This window comes from Psammomys obesus, unplaced genomic scaffold (genome assembly GCF_907164565.1).
Source record: "Psammomys obesus unplaced genomic scaffold, mPsaObe1.curated_primary_1811, whole genome shotgun sequence".
NCBI lineage: Eukaryota > Metazoa > Chordata > Mammalia > Rodentia > Muridae > Psammomys > Psammomys obesus.
The window spans coordinates 40,580,104-40,594,607 of NW_026585504.1; the positions used below are offsets into that span (position 1 = coordinate 40,580,104).

The window sequence follows — 14,504 nt, forward strand, 5'->3', positions numbered from 1 at the left end:
TTTATGGACTGTGTGATTTCCTTATATGAAGTCCAAGATTGGCTGTGGTAAAAGCGACCTCTGAGGTACTGGCTGTGGTAAAGGCTGTCTCTGAGGTATTGGCTGTGGTAAAGGCTGCCTCTGAGGTACTGGCTGTGGTAAAGGCTGCCTCTGAGGTACTGGCTGTGGTAAAGGCTGTCTCTGAGGTACTGGCTGTGGTAAAGGCTGTCTCTGAGGTATTGGCTGTGGTAAAGGCTGCCTCTGAGGTACTGGCTGGGTGAAGTGAGCCTGGACCTCCTCTGTTCCCAGTTCAGTGTGACTACATGGAAGGTGTTCAGGATCTGAGAATTAGAAATAACTATTCTAGTTACTATAGCCCAAATTTCTGATAAGAATGAGTAGAGGGGAGAATTCATGTTGGCTCACACTTGAGGGGATTAGGTTGTTGAGGGCGGGAAGGCTGGAAGCTTCCAGCTCCTGTTGGTGGCAGTGGGAATGTGAGACTGCTTATTCACATCTCAGCAGATCAGGACACAGCGTCCTGCCCAGTTGCCATCTTCCTCTTCCTCTTTTTATTTAGTCCAGGACCTCCCCCCACTGGAATGTGTCATCCACATTCATTAATACTCTCTGGGAACCCAAAGGTGTACCCCCTAATTAAATCAAAGTCACAAAGTCTACAATTCCATGGTTGCACACGACATGCTTACAAAGCATGTTGGTAACAGTCATGAGAGTATGTGCGTGCTCAGACTCTGCTGACATCACTATGGATCAACAGAAAGTTCTGGAGAGAAACCTAAGGAAGATCTTAACAAGGCAGAGGTGTTTCCCCCCAGTAATTTTATTCCTAGAAAAAATTCCCTCGAACCAAATGAGGATAGTATCACACCATTATTTGTAACGGCAAAAACTGGCAGCACTCAAACACATCACAATATGCTCTGAGCAGTGCAGCCACTTAAAATGGTCTTAGAGATAAAAAGGTGCTTAAGAGAGAGAGAGAGAGAGAGAGAGAGAGAGATTTGAAAAAAAAGAAAAAAGAAAAAGGGAGGGAATTTGTAAAAACCTTCACAGGGTGTTATGAAATGAACGGGCACATTCAAAATGACCCGTGCCACTCTGCCTGTCTGCAACCTTTAGAACACCTTTACAGCAAATCACAAAAGGCAGACTCAAGTGGCCCCAGTGGTAAGGGCAGCTCCTCCCAAATCACAGGGTCCCAAGAAGAGACAGTTTCCACCTACTTATGCACCTTGCTTTTGTTGCTTTACCCAGGGCTCAGGGTGGTTCTTCCAAGCTACGAGGCTTGTCCTGCCTCATTTGAGGGGGTGGAGCTCCCACAGCAAGGCTGAGGGGCAGAAAGAGAATTGTGATCAAAATAAACCCTTTCTCTCTTAAGCTGCTTTTGTCAGGGTATTTTAGCACAGCAACAGGAAAGGATACCAGGACAGGAATTGGTACTTAGAACTGGGACCATTGCTTGATAAACCTGGTCATGTGTTTCTTAGGCCACTGGAACTGTTCTATGGCTGGAATTCATGGAAGAACTGGAATTTTGGAACCTTGGGCTAGAAAAGCCCTTAAAAGCTGGACACAGAGCTTAACCGCCAATTCTGGTGGAAGCTAGGAAGGTGAGAATACTGAGAAAATTCGGATGGTGAGGGCCTACCTCAAGAGGTTTCAGGGGACAAAACTCCTCACAAACTGGTGAGGAGCCATTTATGTGATATTTTTTCCAAATAATCTGGCTTCATTCTGCCCCACCCCCAACCTGGATGAAGTTTAACTTGACAACTGATTGACTTGTCTGGCAGAAAAATTTCAAGACAGGAGACATTTTAGGCCCGTGCTGGGGAAGCAGCTGTAATTATTAAATACATCAGCACCACTGAAGAGAAACCTCCTGACCCACTGGGAAAGGTATCTTGAGGACCAAACCCATTAAAGCCTCCCTTCTATGAAGATTCACTGACTGGATTCACTGATTTTCTGGAAAGCAACTGCCTGGAAAACTGTTTCTCTGGGATCAACACACAGAAGCACATAGAGCTGTTGGCCAAGGTAGGCAGGCTTCATTTTAAGTGAGAAGCAGAACTCTGCAGTGTCATCCATATAATGTTGGCTTTGCAAGTATGGAAAATACAGGACCAAGAAGGCCATGGAGTCTTGCTCCATGTTTTCAGAGATGCTAAGGTCAGACAAGGTGTATGGGGTTAGAGTCCCTGCTAGGGGGCCATGAGAGGCTATTATAAAGGTCAAGTGGGGACCACAGGGACATGCAAGGAGAGCTGTGAACATAGATTGGCACCAGTTCAGGAGAGAATCTGAAGGCAGCAGAACAGAATGGCTGGTGCTATCCTAATCTTTTGGAACCCAGCCGATTTTATCACAAGCTCCAGATGCCAGACATGGAGCTCATGATTTGATGTTTTCCCTGTTTGATTTTGGTTTTGCTCTTGTGTGATTTTTCCTTGTTATATCCTGGTTTCTCCATTTGGGAATGGGAAGGTTTATTCTATGCCATTATATGTCACATGTATTTAACTTAATTTCACAGTAGTACACAGTAAGAGAGTATTAATTAAAAATATATTTATTTTGTTTTATATGCATAAATATTTGCCCACAAATACATCTATCTGTCTATCTATCTATCTATCTATCTATCTATCTATCTATCTATCTATCTATCTATGCACCACATGTATGCTTGGTGCTCACAGAGACCAGAAGAGGAGGACATCAGATTCTCTGGAACTAAAATTATTGGTGGTTATGGGTAATTGGACATGGGTGCTGGGAATCAAGTCTAGGTTCTCTACAAATGCAGCAACTGCTGTTAACTGCTCCATTCTCTCTCCAGCCTAGACACTCTGGACTTTTTTTTTTTAACTTCTACTTTACTTGACATTCAGAAGGTTAGTTCTTATCCACACTGACTGTCTGTAACTTTTAAAATGTGGTAACAGGCACGTAAGTTAGTTATGTGTAGAAATTGTTTGGTGAGTTCTTGTCCTCATTATGGTTTGTATACAAATGTACACAGAAACAATATGGAACATTCCTTATCCCTTAGCCATCCCAGATGACTTTATTGAGCCTGGTATCAATGTGCACATCTAGAGTAACCATCTTCATGGCAAATTTCTGAATTTCTTTGAGTACCCAAGGAGCACATTTCTTGAAGCCCATTTTATGGATGCTGCCATGGTATATTTTCGGGTCACCACCTCGTTGATAACAGAATAGACCTTCTTAATTTCACCACTCTTCTTTGTGGGAGCCATTCTGTTGGGCCCAAGTTGGAAAAAGAATGAGTCTGCACTTCTAAAGTGTTGGAATCATTAAAGACTTTCGAGACTTTTAGAGTCAGGCCATTTAAATTTATAGCAATACCATGAGACTTTGAGGACAAGGTGTAGAAGATTATGGCTTAAAAATGATGTATTCAAGTATCAAGTTGACAAAGAGTGGAGTCAGTACTCTTAACTGCTGAGCCATCTCACCAGCCCCCAGAAACTAGTCTCACCTGGGAGATAGGCTTAGGGCATGCTTGTGAAGTGTTATCTTGTCTTTTTTTTTTTTTAATGTATTTTGTTCAATTCTTCCCTCTCCATTTCCTGCCCTATCACTTCCCAACTTTTCCCTCCTACCTTCATGTTCTCTTTTCTTTTTTTAAAAAAAATTTCATTTAATTTTATTTTATGTGCATTAGTGTAAGGGTGTCAGATCATCTGGGGCTGGAGTTACAGTTATGAACTGCCACGTGGGTGTTGGGACTTGAACCTGAGTCCTTTGGAAGAACAGTGCTCTTAACCACTGAGCCATCTCTCCAGCCCCATTCTTGCTCGTCTTACTTGGTGTGAGAAGACCCATTTTCATTATCGGTGAGGCCAGTCCTGGGCAAGGAATCCTGAACTGTATGAAACAGAGAGAGCAAGCTGAGCACTAGCATGTCCTGACTGTGGGTTTAATGCGACCCGCTACTTCAAGCTCCTGCCGCTCTGCCTTCTAGCTACAGCAGATTGTACCTTAAAGCTCGAGCTAAAATAAGCCCTTTCTTCTGTAAGTCAATTCTTTCCAGAATATTTTCTCATGGCAACAGAAAAGAAACTAAGACTCCATGACAGCTGGGTGAGCTGGTGCAAACCCAAACCAGAGCTCGTGTCTCCCAGCCCCGAGGTTCAGTGGCTTTTCCTGCTCTTCCAGCAAATCTAATCCGGAAGGGCTGGGCTCGGACCTCACTGCTGCCTTCCTCATCTTTGCTACTTCCCTCCCATACTGTGTTGTCTGTCCTACCTCAGTGTCTTCACAGTGGCTGTGTCCCCTGCTCTGGATTCTGTCATTCTACTCTTGGCAAAACTGACTCTTCCATCTAGCACAAGCCCCTGCAGTGCCACTTTCTCAGAGAGGGCTGTCCCTGTCTAAAGACATTCGACAGTGCTCTGGGCCTCCCACCCCAATCTCCCACCTGCAACCTATCTCCTCTCTTCGCTTGGCACATGACAGGAGTCTGGTAAGTGGCTCCCCCAGAGAGATGGAGTTGTCTCCTGCCATGTCTCAGTGGGATGGATCCTTAGGAGACACCTGGGGTGCTGAGTTGGGGATGTGGTTTGTGTGCCTAGGGAGCTAGCTGGAGAGAGGCGAGCTGCCTGTCAGTAGAGGACCTGACCCTGGCCGTTTGATCTCAGCCTCTGCCGGCAGCTGTGTGAGCAATCCCTTGCTCTTAAGCCAGTACCTCTTTCCTTCCAAGAGAGAGATCCCTCAGCTGTTGGGTAAGTGGGCAAGACCAAAATGGAACCATGCCTGGCCAAGAGCTCGGCTCACGGGATCCAGGTCACTTCAGCAACTCTTCCAAATGTGGATTCATTTGAAAGATTTATTTCTTGCCATCAACAAAGGGAGACATCTTTAATGAAAGGCAGAGAAAACAAGGCTTAGCCAGGATTAGAAGCGGGAAGCAGAAATAAGAAGGAAGTAGCTGCCAATGCTGTTGGGAATGAGGATGGAATTTGGCTCTGAGCTTCCTGGCAGCCCTGTGAAAAGGGAAGCCCAGTCAGTTACAGAGTTCCTCTCACTAGCAAGGAAGATGCTTGCTGGTTCCCCAGGGGAGATGTAATTTGTTCCAGTCTTGGTTTTTCCAGTCAATAAATTCTGAATGAAATTTCTCCCTCGAGGTTGTAGGAGATATCATTAATTGATGGGATAAATAATATGCTTGTCTTACAGTTAACTTTGGAAATGACTCCCCAGGGCCCTGGAAGGTACCTACCATGCAGTTCACTAGGTATGGGTTTTGTCTGCGTGTTCTTATTTTTTAATCAATGAATTAATTAATTAATTAATTAATTAATTAATTAATTAATTAATTTTGAGGCATGGTCTCTCTCTCTGCAGCCCAAGCTGTCCGGGATGGGTATCCTTACCAATAGATCTCACACGGACTTTTCCTTCTGAAGAACTAAGACTATTTACAAATCATATCTTAATGTCTTCACAGGGACGTTTTTGCAAGGAGAGGTAAGGAAGAAGAAGAACCTGGCTTCTCCGCACAACGTGCTGGTGAACTCTCTGTGTGGCAAAGTTATGGCAGAAAGCGAAGGAAATCCTTGGTGGCTTTGTGGGAAAAGAACAACTATGGAGAAACAGCGGAAGACACTGCCTAATGGAGGGAGGCAGGCTGTGCTGGAATCTCCCCTGCCTCTAGCTGTGAGAGTTCAGTTGACCCTCTCTGCGCATGCTCCCCTGTTGGTAAACCTGATACTTGCCCTGGACGATGAAAAGGGCAAAGAAAGGGTCGACCGCAAAGCACCCGATGTGGGTGCTATGCACCCTATTTATTTCAGTTCCTGTGTCGGAGGTCTTCAGGGAATTCCAATGAGCACCCTCCCACGCACATTTCTGGGATTCAAGCCCAACTTACCCACAGAGGGAAGCTTGAAACACGCACTGACTGCCTTAGCCACATATCTCTGGGAAGAGGGGATGTCCCATGAGCCCTGTCAGACCAGAGTAACCCAGTCTCTAAGGACCGGACAGTCTCTAAAGAGCCCAGAGCTCTGGTCATGGCCACGCCCTTTCTTTTCCTCGGCCTTTCTGGTTTTTCTCAGCTTCTCCACCCCACCAGCGCTAGTCACAGAAGACCATGGGTCAATTTCCTGGGCACTTTGACACCTCCAGGTCTTCACTCTTCGCCTTCCTGGCACGCTACCCCTAGGATTCCTGGCCCACTTTTGATGTACTTTCATGAATGGCCTCTTCCCCTCCGAAAAGTGTCTAACTCCTCAGCCTGACCTCTCCCATGGTGTTAGTTAGAGCTTGAGGTAGTCTTTCAGACCTCGGGCTGGGCTGGAGTCTCACTAGAATACACCGATCCAGGTCTTCATCTGCATTACCCACAATACCCAGTGCTTCAGAAAGCTACACACAGCACCTCGATGTTTCCGCAGCACCCACAGGGCTCACCCTAGAGCTGCCAGCTGGACCTCACAGCTTTGCAAGATGAGGAAACAGGGTCAAAGCAAGCGATGGACACTCAAGGTTACACTGCAAGTGAAAGACAAGGGATTCCAAGAAGCATTTGTGGTATCAAGGTCACAAGAAACAAGCCATGAAGTTCCCTCCTCTCCCAGCCCTCATCGGATCTCCAGGAGTTACACCATCATCAGGAGTGCTTAACCTTGGAAGGCCCCCTGGGACCACCCTGGCAGAAGCTCCTTTCTCTTGGCAATCCGCTCCCCTGAAGTGATACCTTCTTGGAACTGTCTGGGGCTTCCTGGACATACCCGGCACTGAGCAGGCCTTCCAAGACCTCTTACTGGGGCAGAATCCTTTTTGGCAACTTCCAGCCTGAGGTGAGACCCACCTAGGGCCAGGGAACCAACCCTGCAGCAGCCTCCCCTTGCGGGGCATTACAAGGAAGGGCTTGCTTGGGTTATGGTTATCCGGTTCCCCAGCTCGCCATTCACACCTTCAAAGGTCCCAGCCTCACCACATCCCTTCTTGCTGTATCCTATTTCACAGATGGAGAAAACGAGGCAGTAGGCAAGAAAGGGCTACTTAAACATCTTGTCCAAACCAAAGTTTGAGAGCAGTTGGTCCCAGTTTTCTATTCTGTCTTGGTCACTGTACTTCGATCTGGGCATCAAGTGAGGCTCACCGTTTAAGCCTGCAGCCCCACGTAAATGGTTAATTTTTCTCAGGGGCCCCAGGGCCCTTCCCCTTGGTGGTCTGTGGGACGCATGCCACCCAGCTTCGGCTGATACTTCCAAACTGCCGTACCCAAAGGGTTAAAGGGGCCCGGAAGGGGACCCAGGAAGGGTTAAAATTATAAACGCATTTCTCGCCCTCTGACTATTTATTGGGTTGCAGACCGACAGCTTCGAAGCCCGGCAGAGGCAGAGGCCACCCTCTGATGGGCTTGCGCAAACGCCACAACTTTCCAGCACGACCCCCCGAAAGTATCCCGGGCGCAAAGTTGGCGCAGCCCGCTCCTCCTCCGCGGCGTCGCCCTCCCCGTGGGGCGCGCGGCGGGGACGCGCGAGCTCCCGCGCGGGGCCGGCTCGGGGGACGCGGGGCTCGGCGAGGCCCGGCTCCGGCCCCCTGAATTGGGGGGTCCGCGTCTGCCCCAAACGCCGCTTTCTTCCGTTTTCCATGTCATTTCCTGTACTAATAAGATGGTGGTCAAAGCAGGGGAGGAGAGCAGCAGCAAGTCGCCGCCGCGCTGCCGCTGGCGCTGAAACTTTGCCCGGCCGGGGACCCCGCGCGCGGCCGCCCCGTCCCGCCGCGCCCCGCCGCCCCGGCCCCGGCCCGGCCCGCCGCCCCGCGTGGGACCCCGCGAAGGTGAGTGGGCCCGGTGGCCACCGTGGCCATGAAAGCGAACATGGCTTCGGAAGGCGCTGGGCGGCTCGCCAACCGGCGCGGGGACCGCGGCGACGCGCGCGCGGGGACACTGGGGAGCGGGGCGCGTGCGGGCGACGGGGCACGGGCCGGAGCACCGGGAGCGGGGCGGGTCCCAAGGTGGCCCCGGCCCTCAGGTCGCCGCCGCCGCCGCCCGCCGCGGGCCTCGGGCGGCCCAGCCTCCGCCTCCTTCCTCCGCGCACTCGCCCGCCTTGTTCCACTGTAGCCTTTTCCTCGGCTCCGCCGCGCGCTGACGGACGCGGCCGCCGGCCAATGGGAGCGGCTTCCCGGGCCCGGCGTTCGGAAAGAGAACGCGTAGACAGGGGGCAGGGCGGGGCGAGGGCGGGATGCGGCCGCTGGCCTAGTTGGGAGGACCGGGTGCCCAGTGCTCCGGGGCTGGGCTGGGGATTGGGGACCGCATCCCGCTCTGTGACCTGCCGCGGGCCTAGGGCCGTGGGGGAGGGCGTGCCTTTTTTTGCTATTTTAAGTCTTGGTTGCGGCGTGGACTCTTCGGGAGATCGCTCTTGAGTGTCTTCTCCACCCCCACCTCCTCATTCCAGGTCCCCAAGGTACTATGTGATGCAGAAAACTGCAGAAACTTGGTGGCCAATGACCTTCCTCTGTCAAGGCCAGCGTGCCCTAGGCAAGTCGCTGCAGGGACTACAGAGCAGCAGCCCTGGGCTAATTCGGCAAAAAGTTGCTGGTGTCTTGAGCCCATCAGAGTTGGAGCTCAGACCCTTAGAATGAGTTGGCGACCTAGAGGAGGAAAGTCTCCTAATCTTCTATTTTTCCACCATGGCTTTGTGTGGAGGACAGCTTTGGTCTATAATTTAGAGTGATCTAGAGGAAGCACGCCCAGTCCTTTGTGCGTGGGGACCACGGATGGTGAAGGGAGCATGCTCTTCATCTTGGAAACTCTAAACTTTGGGACTTCTGTCCATCCTAAAGCAGAATAATTTTCCACGAAGTGTACTGTCTGTGACACCCCGGGCTTGCCTTGCCCGCTTGTCCCCTGCGGAGGAAGAAGGCTGGGGCTTTCCTAGGTCTTGATTGGTGGTCTAGGGCATATGGGTCAGAAGTCCCAGTCTGTTGCACTCATCCCTGGGGAGCGGGCGGTGTTCTCTGCTGGGAATCTTCTGGGCACACGGCCCAGGCCCCTTGGTTTATTTAGTTTCATGGAAAGGACATCTCCAGGATCTTTCCCGCAGGGCTTTGGACTTTGCAGGGCTGGGCTCTTCTTCCCTACCGTGTGCTCGTGTGCTCAGTACAGCCTGTCTGGGAGTTAGCTGGGAGAGTGTTGGGATAGGAGGAGTCAAGTACCTGGCCCAGGATCGGGTTCATGGTCCCAGGAGCCAGGGCTTTGATCCTGAGCAATGCTCTGCGAACCATCTTGGGTATCACAATCGTTTGCCAGACCCCAGCCTGCTCCACCCAGCCTCTAACTGACAGTGTCCGCGGGGAGCAGCTGTTCTCAGGGTGTGGTACCTTCTGAGTGTCCTTCTAGGGATGAGAAGGCTCTTGTCCTTAATCTGTCACCACAGTTGTCACCTCCAGCCTGAGTAACTGGACTTTTTTCAGTCCCCATGTTTCTTTGATTGGTTTTCTGAGGTGTCTGCCATCTGGCTTCCTTACTCTTCATCTAGATTCAACATGGGGTTATCAGAAAGTATGAAAGACATTGGAGGACAAGTTGGATCGGGCATGTTTATTAAGCTGCCTATGCGGTCTCTCACTCGGGGATCCTAGCCTACTGATGGCCTTCCTCCGTAAGCTTCGTCCACCATTGATCAAGGGCACAGAATGTCACGGGTCCTTCTGGGAAGCATGTTGGTGTCTCTGCCTCCCTCAGCCAGTCTACCCATCTCCAGGCCCAGGAAGCTCTCTTGAGTGAATCCATCCTGGCTTTGTAACTTCTCCCCGCTAGCCTGTTGGTGAAACCATGCTGCCTGTTCCCAGGACAACTGCTCCAGCCTGAGAGAATGCACCTGCTCTTGCCCTGCTCCCCACTGTATTCAAGAGTGGTACCATTAGGGTCACTTTGGGCTCCCTGGTTCCTGCTCCTGCTCCCCCTCTAGTCTGCCTAGCACATTTCTGATAAGGATCAAGTTGTTGCTAGACCTAATGTATACCTATAACATGGCTCTCCCCTTTTTCTGGCCTCGTCTTCTGCCCTTCCCACCTCCCTGTGCCCAGCCCACTCTGCCCTGGCCAGCCTGTCTTGGAATCCTGACCTGGGATTTATGAATGAGTGAAAGATAATGAGGGGCAGGGTGGTGTGGAAATGTCTGGTAGTCTTTATTGCTCTCCCAGAAGTATTTCCAGGGAATCCAGGCACACCTGAGGGCTGGGGTCAGGTCCTCTTATGCTAGGACAGGGCCATGTGACCAGCTAGGGAGTTGGGACCCACAGAGATGTGTTACTTGTGGCTCAAAGCATTTAACTGTCGAAGCAGACTTCTCCTAGGGTCTCATTCTTGGTGGTGGGGCATCTGATGGCAGGCTGAGGGCTGCTTCTGTGTCACTCCATGACCAGTGTTCCTTGATGGTCTACAATAACAATGCAGTGTGAGAGATAGATCTTTGTTGTTTGAAACCGCCGAGACTGGGCTGGCTTGTTATTATAGGATAGCTTATGTCACCCCCAGAAAGCCTGTCTGGGTTAGGCTAAACTTTGGGTTACAGGTGTTTCCAGTCTCCTACCCCTCTCCTTGGACTTTTCTTTCTGTAGCAACTTTCCACCTGCTCGTGTAGTTATTTGGTGGTGGTCCTTTGGTGGTGGTCCTGTTTCAGGTATGTGGCTTGTGTCTGAGAGCCTCTAGATGAATGCCTTCTTTGAGTGCTTGGCCTTGACTTGGAGTCACCACAGGCAAAGTCTGAGGACAGGCAGTATGTGCCAAGCTTCCCTGGACTGCTTTCCCAGCAGAAGGTTTCAAAAGCTCATGATCCTTACAGGTCTGGGCTCAGCAGTGCTGAGCTGCAGAGAACTATGACACACAATTCTAGGAGAGTGAGATTGGTGACCCCGGGGTCACCACTGATGTATAGAGAAATTCAGTGCAAGGGCCAAGGCGTGGAGACCTGGCATGCTAAAGGTGGAGAAGATGGTGGTCACAGCAGCTAGTGTTTCCTGAGGGCTTACACCTGTCTGACACTATCTGGGCAGTCTCATTCTGTATAGGTCGGTTTTTTCATTATGATAGTGAAAGGCCGGGGCTCTATGGTATCTGAGGCAGGCACATTCATTTAGCTAACGGTTTTGGAATCTGAAGGAACAAACAGCATGGCTCCAGCTCCGGAGAGGATACCCTTGACGGTGTCTCATTGTGGCGGATAGCACGGTGGAAGGGGGCACTTGATGGGAGATCACACGGTAAGAAAGGAAATCTGGAAGGAGCGTCTTCAGACCCCTCATCAGAGTTACACACACACACACACACACACACACACACACACACACACCCTACAAGGGCCCTCAGTAGGCCCCATGTCTTCAAATGCTACCACCTCTGTACTGCCACAGAGCCCTTAAACGCATGAACCACTAGGATACACTCAAGTGCTTAGCCACGCCATACCACATCCCCATTCTGGACACACCACAGGCATTTCACAGATGGGGAAACTGAGGCTCTGAGAGGTGGGGTGAGGGATACAGAGCTACTGACACTATCAGAATTGGAAAGTGGCAGTCTGGTGTCACCCCCTGAGAGTGCCCCCTTGGAGCAAAGGCAGGGGATCCTGGGACCTCCCTGGGTAGGCTGGGCAGGATGTAGAGAGAGAGAGAAGAGGCATCAGTGTGGGAAAGGGCCTGTGGCCAGCCTCGGAGAGGCAAGAGTTGGTCAGTGGCTGGTAAGCGTGTGAGTGTGAGAAGGTAGAAAGAACATATATAATAGAGCAAGCTCTGGGAAAGTGTCATGTGGGGTGACACCCCTCTATTATTGGGGTTTGAGCAGAGGAGTGCCTGGCCCAGGAATACCTGGGAGTACGGCTTGAGGGTTTGTTCTGAAGCCGGTTGGTAATCTCCACCTCTGACTGGAGCCTGTAAGTCCTTGGAGGTTCCAGAGCCCCATGTTCTCAGAGTGGGGCCAGGGAGGGGTTTCTCGGCAGCTGGCCCAGGGGCCATGCTGGAAAAACAAGCTGTGAGGAAAGAAAAGAAAGAAAGAAGGAAAATGTGCTGTTATTTTTGAAAAGCCTGTTTCCTATTGCAGATTCGTCTATGTTGATACAATGGGGGTCAATGTTCACAACTCAGTGTAGTGCAATTGCACTGGTGGTGTCCCCCACAAAAGGTTTCAGGAGGAGAAGACGGGGGCTCAGGACTGGGTGTCATCCTGTCTTTCATTCCTGCCTGAAGCTCATATATCCTTGCTGTGCCATGCTTGGGGCCACCCGGTCTCTGCTTTCCACAGCTCACAGGCCAACACACAGCTAAGTACCAGAAAAGGTGGTCATAGGCTGCAGTAGATGGGAGAGGGAAAGGGGAGAGCTATCAAGGCACAGTCTCCTCAGAGGAGTAAGCCTTCAGGTGGGACTTTGAAGGATGGGCAGGATGTAGAGGAAAAGAGAGAGAGGGGAGAGAGACATCAGAGCGGGTCAGGGCCTGTGGTCAACCCTGGAAAAAGTAGGCCTGTGGTTGGTGAGTGTGTGGGTGCGAGAAGACAGGAAAGGAATAACAGAGCAATGTCCTGTTCCTGCTCTCAGTACTCCATCCCCCTGGAGTACTGAACCCCAGTTAGCTCTGTACTGCCTCTGTCTGCCAAAATACTGGCTTCTGGGGCACTTTCCTGTTTAGAATTGTAGCCATACAACAGCCTGTCTCGGCTTCCTGCTTTTTTTCCTCTTTACAACACATCTTATGCCTTATTTACCAATTTTGTTTATTTCTCTCTCTGTGTAAGTTTCTAGAGAGCTAGGGCATCTGGCACTTGGTTTGCTCTTGTGGGCAGAGAGTGTAGTAGGGTTTGGCGATCATGGCCTGGAAGCTGTGTGAAATGTGAATGTGTGGAGTGCTCACTCCTCACAGATTGCTTGTCCTGCATGGTCCCCTCATATGTGTTTCACAAGTCTGTAGTTTGGAACAATGAGGTTCAGAAAGGGAGAGGGCTTCACTGTTGGTAAACCCGTGCACTGGGATTTGCAGCTGGGTCACCTGACTCCTGAGTGGCCCTTCCTCACCCTGACCCTAGTTCCCAGCTGGTTTGGAATAGTTGTGCTGGCTGAGGAGGGATTTGCACAGTGGTGGGCTGCAGGGAGCCTCAGGAGGGGGCGGGGATTCTAAGACAGAGTGACCAGATCCTTGGTCTAGAATGCACAGGCTGCATAGAAGCAGAAGTGACAGAAGGGGAGGGTGAAGCCAGCAGAAGGAGATGGCTACAGGTCAGAGTTGACAGGTGAAGGCTCAGCTCAAGAGGGCAGAGACTCCTAGTGTTCATGGTTTGGTTTGGGAGTTCCTGGATCTGGGGCCCTTTCAGGGAGAGGAAAGCTGGGAAGATACCGGGTTGGTGGGGGTTGGCAGGGGTTGGCAGGGGTTGGCATTATGTCCTGCAGAGGACATGGATCTCTCAGGTCAGGTCCCTTGCCTTGCTACTTGGCAGTCGGGGTGTCCTGACAAGAGGAGGCCACTTCCCCCAGGCTGCCTGTAGAGTGAGGCTGAGAACCATGTCCAGCTCAGGGCTACACAGATGGCTCCCAACAAGCACTGGGCAACCAGTGACTTGATGTCCAGGTCAACTTGGAGCCACCTTCCTGGATGGAAAGTCACTGTGCACCAGGGAAGCATGTCCTAGGCATGGGGATATTTTTTTTTAATCCCTTACTTGGGACAAAGGTAACCAAAAAGAGTTGAGCAGAGAGGTCTCTGTGCTTGCCTGTGCTCTGGCCACACGCTCAAGCACTCATTATTCCATATGCTGGCTGCTGTCTGAGGCCACTGAGCCTGTCTGCCTTCAGTTTCCTTTTCTGGCCACAGAGGTGAGGGTATCAATCCTGCCTCATAGTCTGTGGAAGAAAACATTCCCCTCTGTGTTGTCAGTACCAAATTGAAGACACTGCTCCCCAGGAGGGCTGGGCTGCTGGAAGGAACGTGTTCTGAGTGCCATGCTTCTTGGCAACAGTTGCTTTTCCCATCAATTTATGGGATGGGGAACCTGGGGCTCAGAGAGGGCCCTTGACTGGCTGAAGGGCACACAGCTTAGATTCTTCTGAGGCACCCGTGAAAGCTACAGCACAGAGAAAGCCTTAGGGGCCACTTGATGTCTTATCTAATAATTCCCATCAGGTTTCTTTGGTGTTTTAAAATGGATTTGACTGGTAGGGTCTTGGTACAGCTAGTTTCAGGACCTTTCCCACCCTGGAAATCTCAGAGTCAGTACGTGGAGTCATATTTGGCTAGACCAAGAGTCTCAGATGAAGTGACGATGGGGAGGGAACTAGACACGGGCAGCTGGCACCCTGCCTCTTGGCATCGGCCTCAGAATAGAGCAGCTGTGGAGGCCCGGGATCTGTCTTTTCACATACACACCTGAACCTCTGGAGCTTTCTATGGCTTGTGAAATGGTTTTTTCCCCTCTCACACAGAAAGAAAAAACAAAACAAAACAAAAAACAAACAAACAAACAAAAAAAA

The 14,504-nt window shown here is 50.7% G+C and overlaps 1 pseudogene; it reads right to left on the bottom strand.

Moving 5' to 3' along the window:
• Positions 1 to 2,934: 2,934 nt before the first annotated feature.
• Positions 2,935 to 3,269, bottom strand: LOC129674369 (60S ribosomal protein L31-like; annotated as a pseudogene).
• Positions 3,270 to 14,504: the final 11,235 nt, after the last annotated feature.